This window comes from Mirounga angustirostris, unplaced genomic scaffold, assembly GCF_029215605.1.
Source record: "Mirounga angustirostris isolate CCGP_5_RB_7025 unplaced genomic scaffold, mMirAng1.0.hap1 SCAF_15, whole genome shotgun sequence".
NCBI lineage: Eukaryota > Metazoa > Chordata > Mammalia > Carnivora > Phocidae > Mirounga > Mirounga angustirostris.
In genome coordinates, this window is record NW_026991723.1 from 3,970,857 (window position 1) to 3,988,869 (window position 18,013).

The window sequence follows — 18,013 nt, forward strand, 5'->3', positions numbered from 1 at the left end:
TGGCTCTAGAGTCCTTCTGATATGACCCCAATACTCTTCGATAACTTCTTGTGCCCTAGGGTCAAAACATCTTCCAAGCTCATCTTGTACATCTCCTCCCCAGACCCTCAATCAGCCACAACCAGAGTCCTGGTTCCTTTCCATGGGGCTGCATTTAAAAATCTGACACTTCTGCTCGTGTTGTGATCCAGCACACCTACAACAGCCACGACTTTGAGTGCATATTCTGTATATTCTCCCCGTGATTTTGTGCTGAGTTTTGGGCTCCTCTCTCCCAACAGATGATGATGAGCATGGAGGATGAGTGCCAACAAGTGTGCGTGGGGAGCGAGTCCTTCAGGCAGTCAGGACTTCGCTATGTGATGCTACCGCATCTTCAACCTTTCCACTGTCCACTCTAGTAAATCCAGCCTCTTTCTTTCGCAGGATCTACAATTTTATTACTCTGGTTTAACCACTTCCTTGAAACCTTAGAAGTCAACCACAAAACCTGGGCCAGTTTTCTCAAGGCTGCATAAAGATCATAAGGGGCCGCCCTAAAAAGTCAGAGCCCAAGTTCCTGGTGTTTCTCCTTTGCTGTTCTCGACCTGCACACTCTGTCCTCCAGGTTATCTCCTGGTCCAAAAAGGCTGCTGAAGCCTTGTCATCATGTTTGCAAACCAGGGGGAAGGAAGGGCAAGAAAGCACTGTGTTTGCAGAGGTGCTGGTTAAGCCCTCGCCGACAACTCACTGGCAGGAACTGGGTCTCGAGCAGTGGCGGGGGGTGGGAAAGGTCACCTTCCTGCTCAAGTGTTTTGCCACCAGCATAGGGAATAAAACCAGGGCTCTTATTACTAAGGGAAAATGAAAACAGGTAAGCAATTAGCAGTTGCCACCCCAAGTGGCAAAACTGTATTAATCATGTAACAAAATGTTTTCATTTTGTTACCTATTACTTGGATAGAATGAAAATATATTTGAAATATTATATTCCTGTTCAAAATTTTCTACCATTTAACATCTATTATTTTAAGAAGGCATCAAGAATTGTTTTCCCCCTATATAATCTCTCCTGGGATTAAACCACTTGAATTTACTTTAAAGTAGCAACCTCTAGCAAAGCGATGGCTTAAACACAGCAAGCTTAATTTTGCCAGCAAAGGCAAGAGGTGAACATTTTCATACAATCTAATAATCTGCCCTCCCCCCCCACTGCTCTGTATTCCCTGCGGCCTTGTGGGCTTGCTGGCGTCCAGTGCCATGGGGAGATCTGCCCCAGCCTGGGACTGCCGCCCTTGTCCTCCCAAACCAAAGTCCTAAACTGAAAGTCTAAAATACACCGAACACAGATGCTACCTTCCTTCTGTTATATCTACATTATTTAAACAGTTTAAAGCAAGCTTTATTTGACATTTCACAATCAATTATAATGTAATATGTAAATACCTGCCATAGTTCATGGATTATGAATTATGTTTTAGTAGTATTTACAAGGTAGAAAATGCCAAGTTTCCTGTTTTTGTTTTTTAAGTGTCTTTTTTAGCCTTTATCTTTTCCCTTCTCTTACAACGCCATGAAAAAGAAGCTACAGTAATACCGGGGAACAGTTCTAACAAATACACCAAGTTGAAAGTTATGTAGCTACCACATTAAGGGTATTTGTTGCTATAATGAGAAACGATCTCTGACTTCTAAAGTATCACTTTTGAATTATGTCTAAGTACCCTCTCATAAATAGAAAGCCAATTAAGGATACTTTTTCCTTGAATTGTGTTAGAAATATTGCAGGAAGGGCGCCTGGGTGGCTCAGTTGGTTAAGCGACTGCCTTCGGCTCAGGTCATGATCCTGGCGTCCCGGGATCGAGTCCCGCATCGGGCTCCCTGCTCGGCAGGGAGTCTGCTTCTCCCTCTGACCCTCCTCCCTCTCATGTTCTCTGTCTCTCATTCTCTCTCTTGCAAATAAATAAAATCTTAAAAAAATAAAAAAAGAAAGAAATATTGCAGGAAAATGCTATTTGGGGATTATAATGCCTATTGCAACTGATCACTATGAAACTCTGTCAGAGGGCTTTAGGCAAGAGCTTTCTTGATAGATCTGGCCTAGATGTTTACAAAACTGACTTCCTATTGCTTTTATAATGAAACATCAAGGTCAAAGAGGAATGTGCTATGTGAACAAACATGGCATGTTTACTGGTCTCATGATAGATCATGTCACAATCATACAAAAACCATAAAAATATTTACCCTTCAATTTGTGACCAATGTTTGAAGTGTTGTAATTCTCTCTGTTCCCTGAGGATTTTTAGCATGTTGTAAAGTAGTGAGAGAAAACACACACACACACACACACTGAAAGAAATAACATAAGGGTAAGTGGAAACAGAAAAACCTAACTAGCTAAACCCCAACAAAACCTAACAGGAATACATCAGTTCGAGCTCTATGTGTTTTATTCTAAAGGAGCACTGCTAGCAAAGCTAAAAACTTTTCAGAATTGGGGCAGAGGAAAAAAGGTTGGATATCAAAAACATCTTTCCAGAGCAAATTAAGCTGACTGGCAACAAATCAAAACCTTTGTGATATAGTTTTCATTAATATGCATTCTAGAAAGCTTTCTTGACTGTTCTCCCATTTACTGTTAGAGAAACAGACATGCAAAGGTTTTATTCATTAAGAAATAAACATGTATTTCTTTTAAAGGTTAAGTGTAATTTTTACAACAAATATTTGAAGCATTGTTATATTTATTTTAACTTTTGAAAAAAGATACTGTTATGTACCAGATGAAAGACGAAATCTAACTTTTTAAAACGGTTTGGAAGCCTGCCACGGTGGACGTCCGCCCATTTCGGACCGCCCCTGCCCACCACCTCTCTGCGCTGCACGGCGCTCTGCTACTCTCTGCAGCTGGGGGGGTCTGAACCCACGTGCTTGCCCTGAGGCAAGGGGCAGCTCGGGGCGGCGTCCACCGGAGCCTGTCTCCCAGCCCCGCAGGGACACGCAGCAGGCGAATGATCTCTCACAGCTGGGATCGTGCATGGAGCAAGGGGAGAATGAAGGAAGCAGGTGGGTTCACCAACTGAGCGCTGGGTTGCAGGCAAGCCCGGCTACCGCTGTGCTGCCAGACAGAACTTTCCATGATGGTGGCAACGGTGTGTGTCTGGGCCGTCCAACACGGCAGTCACTGGCCACACCACGCGCCTCTACACCTGAAACGTGATGAGTGCGGCTCAAGTTTGAACTGTAGTGCATCTTAATCATTCTAAATAGACATGTGGTCTGGACCGTGCAGGTCAGAGTCTCCTGGCCCTTCAGCCTCCCGTGAGCTCCTTTCTGGTCGCAATGTTTGTTTCTGTTGCAAAACCAAAGAAACTCTGATAAGATCTACAGTTCATCTGAACATGTACAGCACCTTAGTAGTGCAGCTGAGGTGCAAGGTCTGCAGGACCTCCCCAGAGCTCGCCCAACTGGCAGGAGGACAGGCCTTCGCACAAAGGGAGAGAGGAGGCAGCGCATGTCTGGCGACAGATGTGTGTTCTCCAGGCTCGCTAACCTCTGGCATGGCCACACGAGGAGAAGGGGGACAGCCAGAAGCTGTGTGATTCACCTGCTCCTATACCAGAGCTGAGCCATATGCAAGAAAAGTGGCTGTCAGCAAACTGGATCGCAACGAAGATCTAACAGCCTACAACATAAACCTATCCCAGGTCTGCTTGGAGTTAAACACAGTAATTGCTCAGAGAAAATGAAGCTCGTAGAAAGAAGTGATCCAATGCGCTCCTCTGTATTCTGATGTCCATCCAGTGGTACACATTTATCAAACAAATTACTATTGTTGCAGTAGCAGAAATTTCCTGCCTACAGTAAAATTTCTGTGCCAGGGGCGCCTGGGTGGCTCAGTCGGTTAAGCAGCTGCCTTCGGCTCAGGTCATGATCCCAGGGTCCTGGGATCGAGTCCCGCATCAGGCTCCCTGCTCTGCAGGGAGCCTGCTTCTCCCTCTCCCTCTGCCTGCCACTCTGCCTACTTGTGTTCTCTCTCTCTCTGTCAAATAAATAAATAAAATCTTAAAAAAAAAAAAAAAATTCTGTGCCATAACACTACACCTGCTGTACACGTTACATCTTTTCCATTTTGACCCCTAGTTAATTACAAAGATAATGTATTTTATACATTATATATGGTAAATATAGCTGATTTAAAGTCATACTAGTATCTAGAAGTACATCACAAGGATTGTGACGAGGCTGCATTTCCCTTCCTTTTTGACATGACTTACGGGTATACAATTATGGTGTCAAATGACTATGAATACATGTATGTATATACATGACAGCCTTAAAGAAAATTCTTGATTTTCTTTAATATAGTGATAGTTACTAAAAATGTTTCATGTTTACCCCCCACTAAGTCATACAATTCCTGAAATAAGATACCAAATTTAATAGCTTGATATCTATAGATATCACCAAATTCCACCTCTTTTTGAGATATATTTACCATTTTATACTTAAAAAAAAATCTCATAAACATTGGAAGCAAACAATTATGCAATAATATCCCCTAAGCCAGATGAATGATGAACATGGCCAAGCATAAAGCACACAGCCTGTGCTTTAGGAAGAAACGATTTCATCAGCTCCAAAGATTTCAATAAGTACCACAGTAGTAATTTAGTGTGTGTTGAAAGTTACCTCAAAACTCAGTGGTTTAAAACAACAGCTACTCTTTCACAGTTTCTGTGGGTCAGGAATCCAGACATCACGTGGAGGCCATGGCCTTGTGCGTCCGTCCAGGCTGCCTCTCGACTGCTCGCCTCTGCATCCCCCGCCCCACCAGCCACTCCACAGGGCTGCATCTTGACCTGGTAAGTGGCTCCCCCAGGGTGAGCAAAGCAAGAGAGCAGATGCACAAGATGGACCTGGGAGGTGATTTCCCATGTCTCCTGCCACGTTCTTTTGGCTATCTATATACACCCAAGCCTCATGAGGGAAGCAGCCCCATGTGGTGTGGACATTTAGAGGCTGCCAAGCACAAGGACAAGGGATGAGTGGACAGCCCACGCTGTAAAATCCATCTCTTCTTCTGCTCATCTGTCCTTTACCAAAAGCAGCTTTTCCAGGCCACACTCACACAGTATTTTCCAAAACTTCAGAATCATCCTCCAGTCTTGCAAAATCATGAAGAAAGAGATGAACAGAACATGTTAACCATTATCTTTAAAAAGTAACAGAGGGGGGAAGGTGGGGAGAGTATAATACGGAAGATGTTCGTTCTGCAATGCTCATCCCACAACAAACACAGTCTTTGTCAACTCTGATAATCAGAAGTAGAGTTAAGTGACACTCACACATCAGCGGTGCTTCTAGCCTTTCTAAAATGTATTAATTTATCTGTATCAACAAAGAGTGAACCCTCTGACTGGTGCTTCATAAAAATTGGACCTGACCCCTTCATTAAATGAGGGGTCTAAGAGAGGGCTAAAGACATAGGTGGAAAATCCTCCATGAGCACATGTTTTCTCTCTGGGTATCACAAAACATCTGGGTAAGCACAGACACTGTAGGGTATTACTGATAAATGAAACAATATACACAAGTATTTGACAAAATGACTAAATAATGGAGTGGACATGAAGATTTGAATACTTTGTTTTTCCTTATCAAAGGCAGGTCACATGATAAAAATCTGAAGATTCTGGCACGTGGAACCATTATTAGTAGATAAATAACCACCATTTATTGAGAACATGTTACGTACTATGTCATTTTACAGCTTATTCCTTATGGTTTCTGTAACACTCCTATGGGGCCACTACTATCATTCATCGTCATTTAACTGATCGCAGGATCGCAGGCTCGGAGAGGTCACCCGTGCCCACCAGGTCAACCGGTGGGTGAATGAGGGGAGTCTGATTCTGCAGCCCACCTGCTTCTCCTACCAGCAAGCCACCTCCCTCTACAAGACAGAAGAGGCATGGCTCCTCAAACAGTTGCCCTTTGATAGAGCAAAGTCTTAGTGGGAGTTAGTGCAGGAATGTAACTGGGTAACTGGAACAAAGGAAAAGTGAATTATTAGTAGCAGGGCAGGGAGCGATGGCAGAAAGCTCAAAACAAGAGCACACAGGGGTCAATTCCCACGGGCAAGCTGCTGCTGCCAAGAAGTGTACTCAATGCCAGGTCCACAAGACAGAAGGCACTCATGCCTGCCTTCATTCTGAGGGCACATCTTCCTCCCCTCAGTCTCTGCTGGCCCATGCGGGCCCAGCTCTGCCTCACCCTGCAGTTCTTAGGGCTCTTACTGCAGGGAAAGGCTGGAGGTACAGGAGTGGCAGAGCTGAGCACCAGGCACAGATCCCATGAGGACGGTGCGGGCCGGTGTGGCCGGCTCTTCACTCTGGCACTTTCCGAGGTCTCCTCCACGGAACAGCCCGCGTTTTTATTTATTTATTTTAAATGGTGAACAGAAAACAAACAGCAAAATAACACAAGCATGGTATTTCACAGTGGCTGAAACTATAAAGATGAACTAATCAGCATCACTCCTTCTTGGGAGAAGTGCCAGCCAGCCTGTGAAATGACACTATAAGATTTTGTTATTTAGGGGAACAGTCAACAACTGTTTCACATTAACACAGGGGAATGAGCCACTCTTCAGAGCATATCCAGGGAAGATGAAGCAACTCTAACTTACTGGAAACAAATTATTTCTGTAAGATGCATCCAACACCCAGTCAGTTTTTCATAACTCTAACAGGAAACCTGTGGAAAACAAGTAACCTTCTCCCTACACCCGAAGCAAAATAAAACAAACATAACTATGCATCACCTAAAATCCCTTCCTGAACCAGCAACTCCCACAACTCATCATAACAACACACGTGTTCTCCCACAGCTTTGCTTTTTCATGTTCAGCTGGCTAATTTATAATAACTATCTGATCTGTATTTTTCAAATGTTCACTGTATAGTATTAACAGAATATCACTTAAAATGACAAAGTTGTCACAATAAAATGTCGGGGGAAAACCCCAAACACTGTATACCTGTAGCCTTCCTAGTTACTCATTTTGCTCCTAGTTACTCAGCTTGCTCATAAATGCAGAGAAATTTCAGATGCAGGTTTAATAAAGATGGTTTTATTTTGTTTTGTTTTGTTTTTAAAGATTCTATTTATTTATTTCCAGAAAGAGAGTGAGAGAGTGAGGATGAGAGTACAAGCAGGCAGAGCAGGCAAAGGGACAAGGAGACTCCCCACCGAGCAGGGAGCCCGACACAGGACTTGATCCCAGGACCCCGGGATCACGACCTGAGCTGAAGGCAGGTGTTTAACCAACTGAGCCACCCAGGGGCCCATAAAGATGGCTTTATATATTTATTAGAGTTTCACATTTCAAACTACATTAAAGCACTGATGGACATAAAATATATGTGAAATTAACTTGGCTAAATGCTGACACTTTCTCCCTTTTTCCCCAAATCTCACAGCTAGCTTCTGGTGGATGCTGCTGAGGGTGTGGGCAAAGGCCCGGGAGAAGACAGGCTAGCCACTCCCCTTTACCCTCTCCCAGAGTCCTGCTGACTACACACGACCCATGAGAGGCTCCGGAGAGACAATCCCTGTCTTCTCCCTGTTCTAGGAGAACATCTGAAAGGAACTTTCAGACATGACAGCTATTAATTACTGCCATCCTAGCAAAAACAATGAAAGTTCTTTTACCATCATTGTGCAAATTTGGCTTATGTCAACAATGGATTGACAAAGATGTTCCTTTGAAAAATTAAGTTTGAAATACAAATATTAAAATCAAGCCATACTGTCAGTATTTGAAATGGAAAACTCTTTAAACACTGGAAACATAATACGCATCAATTACAAATTTAAAATATATACTGCAGATTTTTCTAGGACAGATATTCAGCTAGCTCACTGCTAATTCTTAGACTCTCTCTTAAAAAAAGCAACAAAAATTAGTTGAAAACTCAATGTGAGGGGAGGAAATAAAAGGTGAGAAGTGCCACAATGTTACGGCATAATCGCTGAGAAGCAGCCCAGGAACACACACGACAGATTTCAAGGACGGGCCACGTGGCGCCAAGCCGGTACGCCGGCAAGACCTGCGCCAGTTGCCAGCAGGTGAGGACAAAGGGTGTGAAGGCAGCCCCACGACAAATCTAAAAATCGAAACACTTTCAGAGAGACAGGCCCCTCCTCTCACGGGCTGTCCCACAGAATGGTCAGATGCCATTTTGGCTTTTATCTGATGAGAGCAAATCTGGACAAAGAAGGCAGAAATGATCACGACTACCTAACCACTAATGACCTTCAACCATCAGCAAGAATTTAGTGAAAGAGAAGGCAAAAGTGAACATAAAGGAAGAAAGACCGGAGGGGTCAAGGATAACCTGAGTGGGAGAAGTCCCCAAGTGAGCGACTATGGGGAGCAAACACCTGCTGAGAGCGGCAAACTGGGCCCACAGGACTCGGATGGAATGAGCCCATCTACTCCTCCCAGCCCCCTTAGAAAGCAGCAGTATCAGTGCCCTTCATGCAGACAGGCAAACAGAGGCCCCAAGTCAGGGCCAGTCAGGCACGGGGCCCGCTCCTCCTGCCATCCTCAGCCCACCAGGGGTCCCCAGCCCTGCTCCCTACTCCCACCCCCCATGTGCACACCTGGATTTTGCTGAGCCTCTCTACCTTACGCTGCCAACAGTGATACAGGGGCTGGAGACGGGGATGGGCGCAGAGCCCTGCTGTCCTCAGAGTCCCGGCCCCTGGCCCTAGCCGGGGAACACAGTGATAAACACACGATGAACAGGTGCATCTCATGCGAAACAGGTATGGCCCCGATTAGGCGGAGGGAGCCTGGGGAAGGGCTCCCACACAGCTGCACAAGGGTCTGCCTCCGGCGCCCAGGGGCGAATCCTGCTCTCCCGGCCCCCTCCTCCCATTCTCTCAGATGGCAGGAACACCGCAGCACTCAGCCCTCAACCCCAAGTTCACTCACTGTGCATCAGAACAATCCCGATAGAGGTTCATGTTAAAAAGCATGTGGGTGATGAAAGACCTGGCATGGGAGCTCTAGAAAACTCCACCAGCCTCCCCTCTCCTCCAGGCCACCACAGCAGGCCCCGCAGAGGAGAGCAAAGGCACACACGTGCCAGACACACCGTTCTTCACTGAAGGAAAGCCCAGTGCAAGAACTAATGGAAAGTTCCCAGAATTCAGAGAGGACATGAAATCAATACATGAGATGCAATGAGGCGATGATAAATCAAAACTGAAACATGAAGAAGACTGCAGAGCTAAGAAACCACTAAGGACCAAAATAATATTACCACAGAACTAATAAATGAAGTAGAAACAGCATCTCATAAAAGAAATAATGCAAAAGACATCACGCTAAAGGCAAAATACTTGAAAAGAAGGTACTCTGTGCACATGAGTAGGTGAGAAGCTAAGCAAACAAACAGGACAACCATTTAGCAATGAAAACGGCTGCTCCTTATGGAGCGTAAGCCCACAGGCTGTGGATGAAAAGCCTCATGATGAGGATGGCAAACTGAAGGCTGGGAGGGGTTTGGGTCCCTCATTGTCCACACCAGCAACTGCCTCCCTGAATCCTCAGAGGAGACGCCCAGGCCCTGTTTCAGCTGGGTTGGCCCAGATCTCCAGCCCCTGGACCTCCTGCCTGCCCCTCCCCAGTCCTCAGCCCCTTAATCCTCTGTTTCCCTCCTCTCCACTCTAGTTTTCCCGCTACTAGAAGTCTTCTGCTGCATTTGGGCTAGGAGTAATCTTAAATTCCCTCCTTAATCTTACCATTCCCTTCATTGTTCGTTGCATGCAACAGGCAACCCTCGGCCATGCACAAAGCGGCCCTTTTCCCCTCTGATTCTGCATCCAGACAGCACCACATGGCCGCAGGAAATCTCGAGGTCTATGGAATGATGCCGCCCAGAGTTCAGCCCAGGTGCCTGGGCACAACCCTGGTCAGGGGAAGCTCTGGTGAGTATCCACCTCTCCTGCACCCCCCACAGGTGGACCCATGTGGCATGGCTCCTGTACCCTGTCTCCAAAAGGCATCTGTCTCCTCTCTAGTCACACAGGCTCTGCAGGGTCTCCGGCGTCCCCTCCCTCCCTCATGGACATCTGCGTTGGCCTCACATCGGCACTCAAGCAATACCTCCATTCCCAGCAACTCCACCTATCTGGACAGGCACTGTCTACTTCCTGCGCCCTTCCTCATCCACCCACACTGCTCATCTCAGAAACAGGAAGCACCCCTTTTGCAAATCCCTCTATTTCTACCAGGATCCGAGACCTTGGGGGTCACCATATTGTTTTGTTTTGTTTTTATTATGATATGTTAGTCACCATACAATAAATCATTAGTTTTTGATGTGCTGATCCATGATCCATTGTTTTCGTATAACACCCAGTGCTCCATGCAGTACGTGCCCTCCTTAATACCCATCACCGGGCTAACCCATCCCCCCACCCCCCTCCCCTCTAAAACCCTGTTTGTTTCTCAGAGTCTATAGTCTCTCATGGTTCATCTCTCCTTCCGATTCCCCCCCTTCATTTTTCCCTTCCTTCTCCTAATGTCCTCCATGCTATTCCTTATGTTCCACAAATAAGTGAAACCATACGATAATTGACTTTCTCTGCTTGACTTATTTCACTTAGCATAATCTCCTCCAGTCCCATCCATGTTGATGTAAAAGTTGGGTATTCATCCTTTCTGAGAAATATTCCATTGTATATATGGACCACATCTTCCTTATTCATTCATCTGTTGAAGGGCATCTCGGCTCTTTCCACAGTTTGGCTATTGCGGACATTGCTGCTATGAACATTGGGGTGCATATGGCCCTTCTTTTCACTACATCTGTGTCTTTGGGGTAAATACCCAGGAGTGCAATTGCTGGGTCATAGGGTAGCTCTATTTTTAAATTTTTGAGGCACCTCCACACTGTTTTCCAAAGTGGCTGTAGCAACTTGCATTCCCACCAACAGTGTAAGAGGGTTCCCCTTTCTCCACAACCTCTCCAACATCTGTTTCTTTCCCTGTCCATTTTTGGCATTCTAACTGGTGTAAGGTGGTATCTCAGTGTGGTTTTGATTTGGATTTCCCTGATGGCTAATGATGATGAACATTTTTTCATGTGTCTGTTAGCCATTTGTATGTCTTCTTCAGAGAAGTGTCTTTTCATGTCTTCTGCCCATTTTCTGACTTGATTATTTGTTTTTTGGGTGTTGAGTTTGAGAAGTTCTTTGTAGATCTTGGATAACAGCCCTTTATCTGTAGTGTCGTTTGCAAATATCTTCTCCCATTCTGTGGGTTGCCTCTTTGTTTTGTTGACTGTTTCCTTTGCTGTGCAGAAGCTTTTTATCTTGATGAAGTTCCAAAAGTTCATTTTTGCTTTTGTTTCACTAGCTTTTAGAGATGTATCTTGAAAGAAGTTGCTGTGGGCGATGTCAAAGAGGTTACTGCCTATGTTCTCCTCTAGGATTTGGATGGATTCCTGTCTCACATTGAGGTCCACCATATTGTTTTATCTTCTCTGTATTATCGACGCCTCTTGCTTCCTGGGTCTACTTTTTCCGACTGTAAGCATGCTCCCTGCATTTCCACAGGTAAGGCTTCACTAACACACTGGCCTTCAGTTATAGGGCACCTGGCAGACACTTAAAATACAACGGCACAAAGCAGCATTTCAGAAATACACTTCGCTTATCTACAGCCACAGTATCACATAGCTTCTTTTCTCCATTTTCCCTCCTTTTACTATTTTTTCTTCATTGAAGTCATTGACAGGCAATATTATATACATTATGAAATAATCACGATAGGCCTAGCAAGTATTCATTACCATATATAATTATTATAATATTACCAACTGTTTTCTCTCTGCTGCATTTAACATCCCACAACTTCCTTATTTTATAACTTGGAAGTTTATACATTTAAATCCCCTTCACCTATTTCACTCCTCCCACCTCCCCCCTCCGAGAACCACTGGTTTGTTCTCTGTCTTTAGGAGTCTGTTTCTGTTTTGTTCGTTCATTTGTTTTGTGTCTTAGATTCCACATCTAAGTAAAAGGCATGTGTCCCTGACTTTTATCACTTAGTAGAACAATACTCTCCAGGCCCACCTGTGTTGCCACCAATGACAAGCTCTCATTCCTTTTGATGGCTGAGTAATATTCGTGTGTGTGTGTGTGTGTGTGTGTGTCCCCATTCATCTCTTGACGGACACGTGAGTTGCTTCCATACCCTGGCTACTGTAAACAATGCTACGATAAACATGGGGGTGCAGATGTCTTTTCAAATTAGTGTTTTCATTTTCTTTGAATACCCAGGAGTGGGATTGCTTGATCATATGGTATTTTTATTTTTAATTTTTTTGAGGAACCTCCATACCATTTTCTATACTGGCTGTACCAACTTACATCCCCACCAGCACTGCAGGAGGGTCCCTTTTCTCCACATCCTTGCCAACACTTGTTATATCCTGTCTCTCTGATCCTTAATCACTGTGACAGGTGTTAGGTGATATCTCATTGTGCATTTCCCTGATGATGGGTGATGTTGAGCACCTTTTCACGTGTAGAGTGCCTTCTGTATATATGTCTACTTAAAAAAAAAAAATCTACTCAGGGGCGCCTGGGTGGCGCAGTTGGCTGAGCGGCCACTCTTGATCTCAGCTCAGGTCGTGATCTCAGGGTTATGAGATTGAGCCCCATAATGGCTCCGTGCTCAGCACAGAGTCTGCTTGAGTCTCTGTCCTTCACCCTCTGCCTCTCCCCCTGCTCATGTGCTCTAAATCAATCAATCAATCAATCAATCAATCAATCAACCTTTGGGGAAAAAATGTCCACTCAGGTCTGCTGCCCATTTTGTAATTGGATTGCTTGTTGTTTTCTTGTTGAGTTGTATGAGTTTTTTATATATTTCGGATATTGACCCCTTAGAGGATATATCATTTGTAAATACCTTCTTCCATTCAGTAGGCTGGTTGCGTTTCGTTTTGTTGATCATTGCCTTCACTGTGCAAAAGCTTTTTACTTTGGTGTAGTCCCAATAGTTTATTTTTGCTTTTGTTCCCCATGTCTGAGGAGAAAGATCCAAAAACATACTGCCAAGACTGATATCCAAGAGCTTAGAGCCCGTGTTTCCTTTCATGAGTTTTAGTTTCAGGTTGTACATTTAAGTTACTCCACTTTGAGCTTATTTTCGTGTATGGTGTAAAAAAGAGGTCCAGTTTCATTCTTTTGCATGTAGCTGTCCAGTTTTACCGACACCATTTGTTGAAAAGACGTTTTCCACATTGTCTACTGTCAGAGATTAACTGTCCCCTTTGTCATAGGTTGACTATATAAGCGTGGGTTTGTGCTGAGGTCTTTACTAAGTTCCACTGACTACACATCTGGTTTTGCCTGCACCATTCTGTTTCGATTACTACAGCTTTGTAATGTATCTTGAAATTAGGGAGTGTGATGTCTCCAGCTTTGTTCCTCTTTCTCAAAATTGCTTTGGCAATTCAGGGTCTTTTCTGGTTTCATACAAAGGTTAGGACTATTTATTCTAGCTCTGTGAAAAATGCTGTTGGTATTTTAATAGTGACTGCACTAAATCTGTAGACTGCATTGGAGAGTATGGACATCTTGACAGTATTAATTCTTCCAATCCACAAACATGGTATGTTTTTCTATTTATTTGTATCATTTTCAATTTCTTTCATCAATGTCTTAAAGAGTTTCCAGAGTACAGGTCTTTCACCTCCTTGAAAAAACTTATTCCCAGGTATTTTATTTTGATGCAACTGCAACTGGAATTGTTTTCTTGATTTTTTCTTTATACTGGTTTGTATATATTTGTAAGAGATGTCTATATGTTAGTTTTGTATGCTACAACATTACTGAATTCATTTATTAGGTGTAATAGCACTTTCAGCATCTTGGTGGAGTCTTTAGGGTTTTCTATATATACTATCATGTCACCTGTAAATAGTGACAGTTTGACCTCTTCCTTACCAATTTGGATGCTTTTTATTTTTCTTGTCTGCCTGGGCGCCTGGGTGGCTCAGTTGGTTAAGCAACTGCCTTCGGCTCAGGTCATGATCCTGGAGTCCCTGGATCGAGTTCCGCATCGGGCTCCCTGCTCGGCAGGGAGTCTGCTTCTCCCTCTGACCCTCTCCCCTCTCATGCTCTCTCTCTCTCTCTCTCATTCTCTCTCTCTCAAATAAATAAATAAAATCTTTTATTTTTCTTGTCTGACTGCTGTGGCTCGGACTTCTAGTACTATGTTGAATAAAAGCAGCAAGAGTAGGCATTCTTCTGCGGTTTCTAATCCTAGGAAAAAATGCTTGCAGCTTTTTAACACTGTGTATGTTAGCTGTGGGTTTGCCATACATGGCCTTTATTATGTTGAAGTACCTTTCCTTTATATTCAGTTTGCTGCGTGTTTACCATAAATGGATATTGACTTGATCAAATGCTTTTCTGCATCTATTGAGGTGATCATATGGTTTATAGCCTCATTTTGTTAATGGGGTATATCACACTGATTACTCTGCAGATATTAAATCATCCTTATATCTCTGGGATAAATCCCACTTGATGGTGGCATATGGTCCTCTTGATGTACCGTTGAATTTGGTTTGCTATCATCAAAGATACTGGCCTGTAATTTTTGGTTTTAGTAGTGTCTGTCTGGTTTTGATGTCATAGTAATGCTGGTCTCATAGAATGAATTTGGAAGTGTTCCTTCCTCTTCAGTTTGCTGGAATAGTTTGAGAAAAACAGGTTTTAACTCTTCTTTAAATGTTTATTAAGAATTCAACTGTGAACCTGACTAATCCTGAACTTTTCTTTGTTGAGAGTTTTTTTTTAATTACTGATTCATTTTCACTACTAGTAATTCATCTATCCCAATTTTCTATTTCTTCCTGATTCCAGGAATCTGTTTCCAGGAATGTATTTCTTCTAGTTTGTCCAGTGTGTTGGCATATAATTGTTTGTCTTAGTCTCTTACGATCCTTTGTGTTTCTGTGGTGTCAATTATATAACCTTTCCTCTTTCACTTCTTTTTTTTTTTTTTAAGATTTATTTATTCATTTGAGAGAGCGAGAATGAGAGAGAGTACATGAGAGGGGGGAGGGTCAGAGGGAGAAGCAGGCTCCTCGCTGAGCAGGGAGCCCGATGCAGGACTCGATCCTGGGACTCCAGGATCATGACCTGAGCTGAAGGCAGTTGCTTAACCAACTGAGCCACCCAGGCGCCCTCCTCTTTCACTTCTGATTTGAGTTCTCTCTCATTCTTTCTTGATGAGTCTGGTTAAAAGTTTATGAATGTTGCTTATCTTTTCAAAGAACCAGATCTTAGTTCCATTGATCTTTTCTACTGTATTTTTTTTTTGTCTCTTTCATTTTTTTTGCACTCTGATCTTTATTATTTCCTTCCCCCCTTCTGCTAACATTGGGCTTTGTTCTTTTTCCATTTCCTTTTGGTGTAAGGTTAGTTTATGTGAGATTTTTCTTGTTCCTTGAGGCAGGTCTGTCTTGCTATAAACTGCGTTCTTGGAACTGCTTTTGCTGCATCCCAGACATTTTGGAACATTGTGTTTTCATTTTCATTTGTCTCAAGGTATTTTTCTAAGTCCTTTTCGATTTGTTGATTTGATGTTGTTTAGCCTCCATGTGTTTGTGTTCTTTCCACATTTTTCCTGTAATTGATTTCTAATTTCATACTGCTGTACTCTGAAAAGGATCTGTGCTTGATACGATTTCAACCTTTAACTTATTGAGACTTGTTTTGTGGCCTAACATGGGATCTATGAAGAATGTTCCATGTGCCCTAAAATATTATGTATTCTGCTGATTCTGGATGGGATGTTCTGTATATACCTATTAAGTCCATCTGGTAAAATGTGTTTTCAAAGCCACTCTTCTCTTATTTTCTATCTGGATGATTGATCCACTGATGTTAAGTGGGCTATGAAAGACTCTTACTATTACTGTATTGCTGTCATTTTCTCCCTTTATGTCTAAAACATTTGCTTTATATATTTAGGTGGTCCTGTGTTGGATACACAGATATTTACAACTGTAATATCCACTTGTTAGACTGATCCCTTTAGCTTTATGCAATGCTCTTTTTTTGTCTCTTGTTACAGTTTTTGTTGTGAAGTATATTTTGTCTGATACACATAGCTTTTCTTTTCATTTCCATTTGTAAGGAATATCTTTTTCTTTTTTTTAAAGATTTTATTTATTTATTTGACAGAGAGAGACACAGTGAGAGAGGGAACACAAGCAGGGGGAGCGGGAGAGGGAGAAGTAGGCTTCCCGCGGAGCAGGGAGCCCAATGTGGGGCTCGATCCCAGGACCCCGGGATCATGACCTGAGCCAAAGGCAGACGCTTAGCGAATGAGCCACCCAGGCACCCCAGGAATATCTTTTTCTAACCCCTCACTTCCAGTCTGTCTTTAGGTCTGAAGTGAGTACCTTGTAGGCGACATATGATGGGTCTTATTTTTTTATCCACTGTCACCCTATGTCTTTTTTTCTGCCCTGTATCTTTTGATTGTAGCCTTTAATCTCTTTAAAGTAATTACTGATTAGGTATACTTTTGCCATTTTGTTCATTGCTTTCTGGTTGTGTTATAGTACTCCATTCCTTTCTTCTCTTGCCCTCTTCCCTTATGATTTGATGACATTCTTTAGTGTTATGTTTAGATTCCTCACTGTGTATCTACGATCGGTTTCTGGTTTATGATTACATGAGGTTCATATAACACCCTATGAATATAGCAGTCTATTTTAAGTTGGTGTGGCTTCAGTTCGGATACATTCTAAATGCACTACATTTTTACTCCACATCCGTGATATTCTTCCTTCTTGTGGGTTTGCCATGCCTGGACATGGGTCCCGATTAGATAGCATCTCTGCCTCTCCTATCCCTCTCAATGTGGCTTTTTCTTTATACCTTTAGCCATGGAAGAGCTGTTCTGCTAGTCTTCAGGTCAGAGATGTTCTACATGTGGTTGCAGTCTTGGTGTTTCCATGGGAGGAGGTGAACTCAGGATCCTCCTATGCCATCTTGACTGGGAATCTCACACATTTTCATATAAGTAAGCTGATCTCAGAAAAACTAAGTTTATGCATTTTATTATTTTTATTTTAGTAAGTGGTCTGTCATTATAACAAGACACATGAGATACTTCAGGATGAAAAAGAAAAGGAAAAAATTTGCTATAAAAATAGATGTTTTTTTTTCTTCAATTTTTAACTTACATTTCTCAAATAATTCTGAAAAGTTTCCCTCAAAACAAAGTAATAGATCAATTTTGGATTAAAACCAAGAATGGTATAAACATTTTTTGATAAGGGGTATCCAAGAAAAAGAACAGACTGCAGCTGCTGTCCCTGCTGGCTCTGAGTACACGTGCCGCACGGCTCCCCCGAGCCCCCAGGCAAGGACAGGCATGTAAAGTACATCAGCCAGTGGTGCAAATGGGGCTTCACCAACACCTACAGGTCTCTTCCACCTACACTCAGAACATGCCATAACCAGCCAGCATGCAGGAGGAAGAAGGATGGGGAAAGGCTGATTCATGCTAGTTGTCCCAGGGGGTCCGTCTTGGACCAGCCACGTGGGCCAGCTACCACCCAGCAGGACTGTGAGCGGGCCGCCCAGCAGGACTAGGCCTGCTTGATGGGCCCAGCCTAAATCACTCCCGCATACGCACCGGAGGTAAAGAAATGGTTATTGTTTTGAGCCACTAACTCCAGGAGTGGATTATTAAACTGTGATACTGTGGTAACAGACAGCTGGAAACAGACAAAATCCCTCACAGGGAACAATGACTAGAAATAGACACAACTGTACTGAAACATGTCCTGAGAATACAGACAGTGAATGTACAATAAGCAAGGGAAATTCTGGTCTGCCCTATGAGAATCCAGCACATGAAGCAGACGGACACTGTAAGGACATACACAGAGGCCTATCCATCCGTTGCCTACTCCGA

At 43.4% G+C, this 18,013-nt stretch overlaps 1 protein-coding gene and 1 long non-coding RNA gene across 8 annotated transcripts in view; one reads left to right on the forward strand and one right to left on the reverse strand.

The window, feature by feature from the left end:
• Nucleotides 1–18,013, reverse strand: part of AUH (AU RNA binding methylglutaconyl-CoA hydratase) — a 191,565-nt gene that overhangs the window by 29,578 nt on the left and 143,974 nt on the right. The gene's annotated exons all lie outside the window — the stretch shown is intronic.
• LOC129046024 (uncharacterized) lies at nucleotides 4,712–10,378 on the forward strand. Its single transcript, XR_008506684.2, has 3 exons — nucleotides 4,712–4,847; nucleotides 9,830–9,984; nucleotides 10,078–10,378. It is a non-coding gene; the product is annotated as an uncharacterized LOC129046024 (long non-coding RNA).